Below are 9,583 nucleotides of genomic sequence, written 5' to 3' on the forward strand. Positions count from 1 at the left end.
ACTTTGATCCTAACTCGCCTTGAATTGGATTATGGATTCAAGACATATAATCGCATATTTATAGATGAGTTCAGGATGTTTAGAAACACTTTAGGGTGTTGGAAACAACTAGGGAACATAGGTATAACACCTAGGAACATACATGTGAAAGCATGGAAAGAATGGGAAAGCTTGGCGCTCTTGGCGCTTTGAGAGGCGTGGATCGCCAGGCCAAAAACTTCAGAGAAGGCCTGCTAGCGCTCTGAGTGGCGCGCCGCCCCAAGGGCTAGGCTTCAGAACCCGTCTTGGGGCGCGATGACAGGCGCGACGCGCCAATTCCTTCCCCAGAAAACTCAACTTTTCACCCCTCTTTCTTCAACTCTAAATCATCCTTACTTCAAAGGATCTAACCCCAAACACTAAGGATCATCATATCCCTCAACATACCATGGATTACAACTCAAAACACAACCCAATCATGTCTCACAACCAACAACAACTTCAACAACACAACTAACAACATCAACAACAACTAACCAGTTCAACAACAACTCCAATCTTTTTCTCAAATCATAAAATGAGCTTGGTGTGTGGGGGAAAGGATCAACCTACACAAAGAACTCAAATACCTTGAAAGGTATCACCCCCGACGAAAATCCACATTGATCTTTGATGGAAACTTGTTGATCTCGTCTTCTTCTTCTCCTTCTTCTCTTCTTCTTCTCTTCTTCTTCTCAAGCCCTAGCTTTTACTCTTTTAAAATGGGATAAAAATGATCCAAATATCAGCCCTATACAACAATATAATCCCAAAAGAATTGGCTAGGGAAAAGACTAAAATGCCCTTAAATTTCCGGACGAATTCCTTGTCAACTGCCCAACTTTCAAAGGGCATATCTCACTCATACGACTCAGAGTTGAGCAAACTCAGTGGCGTTGGAAAGATCATTCCACAAGCTTCACAACCATAACTGGAACTACTCCTAACTCATCCTGATCTAGGAGTTATGACTTCTCAAAATTGGCCAAAAACTCACTGATTTCCACACTTAGCCAAATTCCAGATTTTCAAATCCTTTCCAAAAATGAAAACTTTCAAGTTCCAAGCCTCTTCTTAGCTATTTCAAATTGTCGGATGTTACAATTATGTGATGATCTAAGAATATATTTTTATTACTATTAATATGTATTTTGTTTAGAGGAGGGAAAAAAAACTTTTGTAGTTTCTAGTCCATGTGAAATTTGATTGTGTCTGACTTTTCGAGATTAAAATCCTCTGATTTTTTTACTCCTTTGGTTTGAAGAATATAAGAACTTCACGAACAAATCAGATTATGCATTGGTTTGAAGAATATAGAAACTTCATCAATTAGTTAAATACTTTGTTTGAATGAATATTCTGACTTGAAGAGTACAAAATCTTCGTCAGGAATATTAAGGATAAATGATTTGAAAAAGATAAAATCTTCATCGTTAGCTAGAAACAGTGTTGTATTTGAGGTTTCTGGAGATTAAAACCTTTTTGGTTTACTACTCTGTTTGAATGTGAAACTGATTCGAAGAATATAAAAACTTCATCAGAATTCAAAGTTCATTCAGTTAACGATTAGAAGAATATAAAAACTTTATCGTTAAACAAGAAACAAGTTTTATAAAGATTGAATCTTTATTGTTAGTATTTTAAATACTAAGTGGTCTGTCTAATTGTGACATAAAGGGAAAAAAACACTAGTGACATTTAATTAGCGATTTTTGTGCTTGCAATGGGTGTTTCTTGAAATTTAATGACATTCTTGTATTATGTTAGACCCACACAATTCTTGGAATATATTTGATATTGTGGTCGTTGAGTCTCTCTTTACTAGTATATGATATGACTAGTATAAAACCACAAAATTATATTACTTGTTCAAAAGAATTATATTCTTTGATGAAAAAGTGTTAGTTGAAATATTGTATTTTTTCATGAAAAGAAATGTCTATTTGTATAAACATGAACATTGGTGAAAAGTGGCCTGTTATGTTTGTGTTGTAAAACAAACATTTGGGTCATATTGCCCTTATTGGACCGACGAGACTATGGTCATGGGTAATTCTATAACAAATTGAATGTTATGGAAAAGTCCTTCTGCAAAGGACATTTGGCGAGGTGCTGACTCTAAAACAATATCTGTATTTGACAAAGTTATAAAAGTAAAGAACAAAATATTTGTAGGAAAAAGTTACCTCACAGAAGGTCTTTTCAAACCCATTATTTTTGTTTGTTCTTACTTACTTGAATCAAATTGTTTGTGACATGAATGCTTAGGACATGTCAAAACTGATCAACTTAGAAATTTTGCCTAACTTCTAGTGCAATAAATCAAAATGTCAAGTATGTGTTGAATCTAAGTATGTTAAGCATACTTATAAATTTGTTGAAAGGAATTTTAATCCTTTAGAATTGATTTACACTGACATTTGTGATATGAAGTCAACACCATCTCTTGGTGGGAAAAAGTGTTTTATAAATTTTATTGACAATTGCACTAGATAGTGTTATGTCTATTTGCTGAATGGTAAGGATGAAGCAATAGAAACATATAGGCATTATAAAACTGAAGTTGAAAATCAGTTGGATAAAACGATTGTCTTGATTAGAAGTGGTAGATATGGAGAATATGAATCTTCTTTTGCAGAAATATATTTGGAAAATGGAATCATCCATCAAATTACTGCACATACTCACCTCAATCTAATGAAATTGCTGAATGGAAAAAAAACCGAACTTTGAAAGAAATGTTGAATGTCATACTTATAAGTTCAGGTTTCCCACAAAAATTGTGGAGGTGCTATCATTATAGAAAAAAAGGACAACAAAAAGTTTGTTTGTTCAGAAAGAGAGGAACAAAAGTTTTATTTGTTAGTAAAGGGAGCAACAATTAAAAAAACTTTTGTTTTTTAAGAAAGGGAGCAACAAAAAGTTTTGTTTGTTCAGGCTTTGTTGTATCTCGATAGAGAATTGTTTGTCGCCCCTTAAAGTATATACAAGAAATAACTCTTGAAAGATACTAATCTAACAATTCCAATACAGTCTATTCCATATGAGAAATGGAAATGAGGGAACTATTTCCAAACGGATCAAAACAGGATCTAAGACTGTGGATTGTATGTTCATTGAATATGCTATAAATAGTAAAGCATGTCAATTTATGGTTCATATGTTTGAACCATCGGATAGTTAAGTGAAGGGTCTAAACGACCTTGGAACATACCAAAGGAGAATGTACTTAATAAAGAGATTTAGAGGGGTAGTAAATGTCAATGGACAAAATACTTCTTTCGAGTTTGATTTTGTAACATTTCTTCTTGAAAATGAGTTTATGAAGAAGTTATGCCCTCTGTGGACTCATTCTTTTTGAAAAAAGGCTGTCAATAGTAAGATAGATTCAATCTTGAGCAACCGTACTTGAGAGTTGGTTGATCTTCCTCCGGGAAATAAACCTTTGGGTTCAAAGTGGATCTACAGAAGGAAAAGAAAGTTGATGAAACTATTGACAAATACAAAGCAAGACTTGTTGTCATAGGCTTTAGTCAATAAGAAAGTCTTGATGATTTTGACACATAATAGTCACTAACTAGGATTACATCAATTCAGATGTTAATTGCGCTAGTTGCGGTATATGGCCTTCAAATTCGTCTAAATGGATGTGAAAACATTTTTTTTAAAAATGGAGAATTGGAGGAAGAAATTTACATGGAACAACCCGGGGCTTTGTAGTTCCTGGTAAAGAAAAGAAAGTCTTTAAATTTGTCAAGTCACTTTGTGGACTAAAAACAAGTGCCCAAATAATGACATGCGAAGTTTGACCAAACTATGTTGGCTAATGAATTCAAGATTAATGAATGTGATAAATGTTTTTACATTAAAGACACTCCAAATCACAAGGTCATTGTTTATTTTTATGTTGATGACATGTTGATCATCAAAAGAGACATTTCTGACATAAATGCCACTAAGCATATGCTAGAAAGTAACTTCAATATGAATGGCATTGAAGTTACTGATGTGATTGAAAAGGTACTTGACAAGTTCAAGTATTTGGATTTCAATATTGTCAAGACTCCAATAAATGAAGGCAAAAGTGTCTCATAATTGGATTATGCTAGAGTATTGAAAAGTATGATATATATCATGAAGTGTACACGATCAGATATAACATGTGCTATTAGTAAACTGAGTCGGTTCACAAATAATCTCAATCAAACTCATTGGATGACGTTTAAAAGAGTTTTGGAGTATTTAAAACATACTTAAAAACTATTGCTTTTCATTATAACTAATATTCAACAATATTGGAAGAATATAGTAATACAAATTGAATCACCAAGTCAAATGAAATAAAATCCACGAGTGGATATGTATTTACTCTTGGTGGAGGAGCAGTCTTTTGGAAATCTTCCAAACAGAAATGTATCTGTAACATCCGACAATTTGAAATAGCTATGAAGAGGCTTAAAATTGGAAATTTTCATTTTTTTTGCAATGAATTTTAAAGTTTTGGAAATTTGGCTATGGAAAAAATGTGAGTTTTTGGACAACTTTGAACAGCAATAACTCCTAGATCAGGATGATTTAGGTGTAGTTCCAGTTATGGTTGCGAAGCTCGTGGAATGATCTTTCCAACGCCACCAAATTTTCTTGATTCCGAGTTCGTATGAGTGAGTTATGCCCTTTGGAAGTTGGGCAGCTGGTAGGGAATCCGTCCGGAAATTTTAAGGGCATTTTGGTCCTTTCCACAGCCATTTCTTTTGGGGTTATATTGTTGTGTTAGACTGATTTTTGGATCATTTTTGTCCCATTTTAAAAGAGTGAGAGTTAGGGTTCTTGAGAGGAGAGAAGAGGAGGAGAAGAAGAGGAGAAAAGAGAAGAAGAAGCAAAGATTCGTCAAGATCGTCGTGGATTTTCATCGGGGGTGATCCCTATTAAGGTATGTGAGTTCATAGTGTTGGTTGGTTCTTTCCCCCACACGCCAACTCATTTTTTTATTATTGAGAAAAGATTGATTAGGTTTGTTGAAGTTGTTAGTTGTATTTGTTGAAGTTATTGGTTGTGATTGTGTTGAAGTTGTTGTTGATTTTGGGGCATGTTTCCGGTTGTGTTGTGAGTTGAAATCTATTGTATGTTGAGGGGTTTATCATTCTAAGTGTTTGGGGCTGGATCCATTGAAGTTAAGGAGGTTTAGAGTTGAAAAAATGAAGGAGAAGAGTCGGATTTTTGGGGGAAAAGGCTGGGGCGTCGCGCCAGCCAGCGCGCCCCAATAGGGGTTCTGAGGTTTTACCCCTGGCGTGGCACGTCTCTTAGAGCGCCAGCGGGCCCCTTCTTAGCTTCAAGGGCTGGCGCTCCGCGCCTTGCAGAGCGCCAAGGACGCCAAGTTTCCCCATTCTTTTCACACTTTCTCATGCATGTTCCTAGGTATTATACCTATGTTTCATAGTTGTTTCCGACACTCCAAAGTACATCTAAACGTCAAGAACTCATCCATAACATGTGATCAAACACCTTGAATTCATAATTTCAATTCAAGGAAAGTTAGTTTCCAAGTCAAGTGAAGTTAGAAGTCAAAGCAAAGTTAAGAAGTAAGTCCAAGCAAGTCTCTAAAGCTTTTCAAGAGTCGTCATTAAACGTTTTAACTTCGTTTTAAGGTTCAAGTTCAAGTCGAGTAAAGAGTATAGAGTTCCAAGTTAAGTATAGAGTTCCAAGCTAAGTAAAGAGTATCGAGTTTCAAGTTAAGCCAAGAGTAAGAGTCAAGTGCAAATCTCAAAAGTTATTAGGGAACTAAGTATTCCCAAAGGAGTTTATAAATGTTTTTACATTTGAGTAAGAAAGGAACCAGGTTTTCCAAAAGAGTTTTGAGCAGTTTGAGCACTATCTCTTTTTTTTAAAAAAAGATGAGTTTTGCAAAAGAGTTTCTAAAATATGATTAGTATGACAAATCGAGTATGTCATCAATGTTTAAACAGTATGGTCTCTAGATATACCATCAATATTAAAGCAGTATGAATATCCCGAGTCATCAATGATCATATTAAATTATGGTTTTGAGATGTTCTTTTTAGAAAGAGTTTTCAAGAGCCTTTGAGCTCAGTTTTGAGTAATTATCTCAACTAAAGAAAGATGTGTTTAAAACACGTATGAGCTAAAGTATTTTTTTGGGAGTAGTCTTGAGCACCGAATTGGGGGAGCGTTCAAAGAACTCACAGCCCCCATAGAACCATGTAGCCAAACATGGGATTTATCGAGTCATACTTTTTAGATGATCACGAAAGTTAAGCTAGCGGATCCACTAAGCAATAGCGTTCTATATGACGGCAAAGTATAGGACAGTTTTGGCAGCATGGACAAGACGTTGTATCACCACTTAGACATGTAGTGGTGGCTGTCGGTTAGAGAACTCCCACGGTAGAAAGAGCTTGGTTCCTCGAGAAGTTCTGCTTAGTGTGGATGGGGGTATGGGACTTCATTCATGCATTGCACAAGTAGACTTTGAGAGGAAGCATGATATTTTCATGATATTATAAATATGATTTTTGACGTCATGTTTTAAATAGTTTTGTAAGCTTTATATATATTGCATGTGTCTTATTGCTTTATATTGAGTTCAGTTATTCATGAGTTGAATAAAGCCAAGGTAAGTTCTCTTTTGTATCCCTTTCAAGCTTAAGTTATTGTTTAGCGGTTCAGCTCGCATACTCATACATTCCATGTACTGATGCCAGTTGGCCTGCATCTTGTTATGGTGCAGACGCAGGTACCCAGGATCAGCATCCAGCACGCCATTGATCCAGTTGAGCACTAAAGAGTTAGTGGTGAGCCTCCTTGCTTTTCAGAGGACTCGGTTGTTCTGTTCTTTTAGTTTTGTTTTGTTAGGATGTTGCGGGGTCTGTCCCAACATCCATCTCAGTGTTATAGAGGCTTCATAGACAGTCAGTCAGTTAGTTTGAGTCTCTCTTTTGTGTATATATATGTAAATATTCTATTTTGAGACTCGAGTTGCCGTTTTGGCCAGATTTTTATCAGTTGGTTATTTTATAACCTTTCATTGTATTGAGTTATTCGGTTGAGTTAGGTTTCCACTTAGTTAAGAAAGTCAGGCCAAGGGTTCGCTTGGGGGCCAGCAATGGTCTTCGAGTGCTGGCCACGTCTAGGGTATAGCTCAGGGCGTGACAGTATCGCTTGCTCTACTATGAAATCTGAGTTTATCACTCTAGATAAGGTCGGTGAAGAAGTTGAATGACTCCGAAATTTCATGAAAGATTTTTTGCCCAAACCTATAGCTCTTGTATGCATACACTGTGAGAGTTAATTTGCAATAGGTAGGGCATGGAGCATGATGTATAACGGAAAGTCTCGTCATATATGACGTAGACATAATATCGTTAGAGAACTACTCTCTAGTGGAATTATCATAATTAACTATGTAAAGTCAAAGGATAATGTGTCGGATCCATTTGCAAAAGGCAAAACTAGAGAGGGAGTTGATATATTATCAAAGGGAATGGAACTATGGCCGAGGACAAGTCATTGTAGCGGTAACTCTACCTAGAAGACTGGAGATCCCAAGATCTAGGTTCAAGGAGATCAAACAAAGTCATTAATGACGGTTCAACATTGTGAAAATATTTTTTTTATGGTCCATTCTAATGATAAGACAATGTTCAGTAACAAAGATAAAGGCATTAGGACTTTTTAATGATTTCCAAGTTTGATACAGAGTATATCAAATAGTGTATCTACAGGATAACATATTTAGAAATTACCTATGTAAGTGTGAAGTGTAAGCCGCTTCAAGGAGAATCCGATAAGGCCAGTTCTCTAGGCACTTATAAACCAAGACGTGTTCATGGCTGAAACGAACAAAACAATGAGAACCAAAAACAGTTCAAGGGTTGATTGTGTGACTTATGTTGTCTAGGTATACACCAAAGCTCGATGGTTCAAAGATATCAAATCTATCGATTGACCAAGTATATCCGATATATGTTCACTATAGAAAGTTCAAAGGGAAACCCACTTATCCAGATGCAATCAATCCTTATTTACGAATCACACAGTTTTTCATGCATATGTTTTAACAATAGTCATTCCCTATTCATGTAGGGGATTGTTGGGTTTTAAAGGTGTGAACAGGAAATGAAGGGTTGTGACTCTCCTAAAGGGTTGTGACTATGTCGAAGGGTTGTGACCTTTATGAAAGGTTGTATCATTTCTAAAGGGTTGTGACCATTTGAAAGGTTGTGCCTTTTCCAAAGTGTTGTGACCTTTCTGAAAGGTTGTCTTTTTTTCCAAAGAGTTGTGACCTTTACCCTTTGTTGGCTATAAATAGAGAGGCTTTCTCTCATTTTTCTGCATCAAAATTTTCCCTTCTTTTGCATACATTTCTTACGAAATAAAATCGATCGATCGTGTCTGTGTGTGTGATTCGTTGCTGTCATTTTGAGTTCGTTGAAATTATCGAAGTTTGAGGTACCACTACTTCTTTAATGGTTAATCCGTTTTATCTTGGGAGAATTTAATCTACACCTCGGGACTTGAGGGGATTAAATTTATTAAGCACACACAGTGTATTCTGTGGACTCGGATAGTTCTTTGTTTTTTTCTTTTCATCTTTTATTATTTCTGGTTTTCTAATCTGAATACAGGAGATAACAATATGACATTAAAGAATCATGAACAACAATGACTCATCTCGATTTTGAGGAGATATCATGTAAAAAGGAAGCAATGGGCTCGCGGAGAAGCAAACATGCATCCCATAATGGGAATTTGCCCAAGGCATTAAAGACAGGTGGAGGTGAGGCAAATTCAGGAGTTGTAATGTCATGGAAGTGGATTTTGGCTATATCTGAAGGATTTAAGGAATTGACTCGAACCAAAGCTTGACGATTATGAGTAGTTTAGCCAACATAATAAACTGGAAGATCATATGATGAGCAGATTAAACAGGGTAGTTGAAGAAGTTGATTAAGTTACATTTTAATAATGACAAAATAACATTGCAGGAAAAAGTTGGTTGCAGGCAAGAAAGGAATGTAGACCACATTCAAAACCTAGGAAGGGATTAAATACTCTATGCACAAAGATTGAATTATCTACAAGGGATTAAATACTCTATGCACAAACCTAGGAAGGGATTAAATACTCAAGTTTGTGCTATCATTCATCCTCAATTAAGAAATCCTTGACTGAAAGAAACTCCCTTGGGTTTTCCTTTTAGAGAATGAAGAGCCTTGCTACAAAATTCTATAAGAAGCCTATTTCATTCAAAGATGAAGACTACAAACTTCATTTGAACTTGTACTCCATCTATTTTCTTTCATCTTTCATAATACTCGGTAAGCTCATAAGGACTGCAATTTGTAAAAGAAAAGAGAAAGAAGAGAGTTGTGTAGGTTATACAGATAGAGGCCGTGACAATCTTGGATATATCCGACCTGAGTCAGATATAGTCAAAAATTGAATAGCTGCCAGAAGTCCTTCCTTAAGCTGTGAGGTTGTCTTCCACAGCTAATTCTTCAGGAATAATATATCCATTATGTTTGGACAATGAATAAGCCTAGCCAGA

This window comes from Solanum stenotomum, chromosome 3, assembly GCF_019186545.1.
Source record: "Solanum stenotomum isolate F172 chromosome 3, ASM1918654v1, whole genome shotgun sequence".
Lineage (NCBI taxonomy): Eukaryota > Viridiplantae > Streptophyta > Magnoliopsida > Solanales > Solanaceae > Solanum > Solanum stenotomum.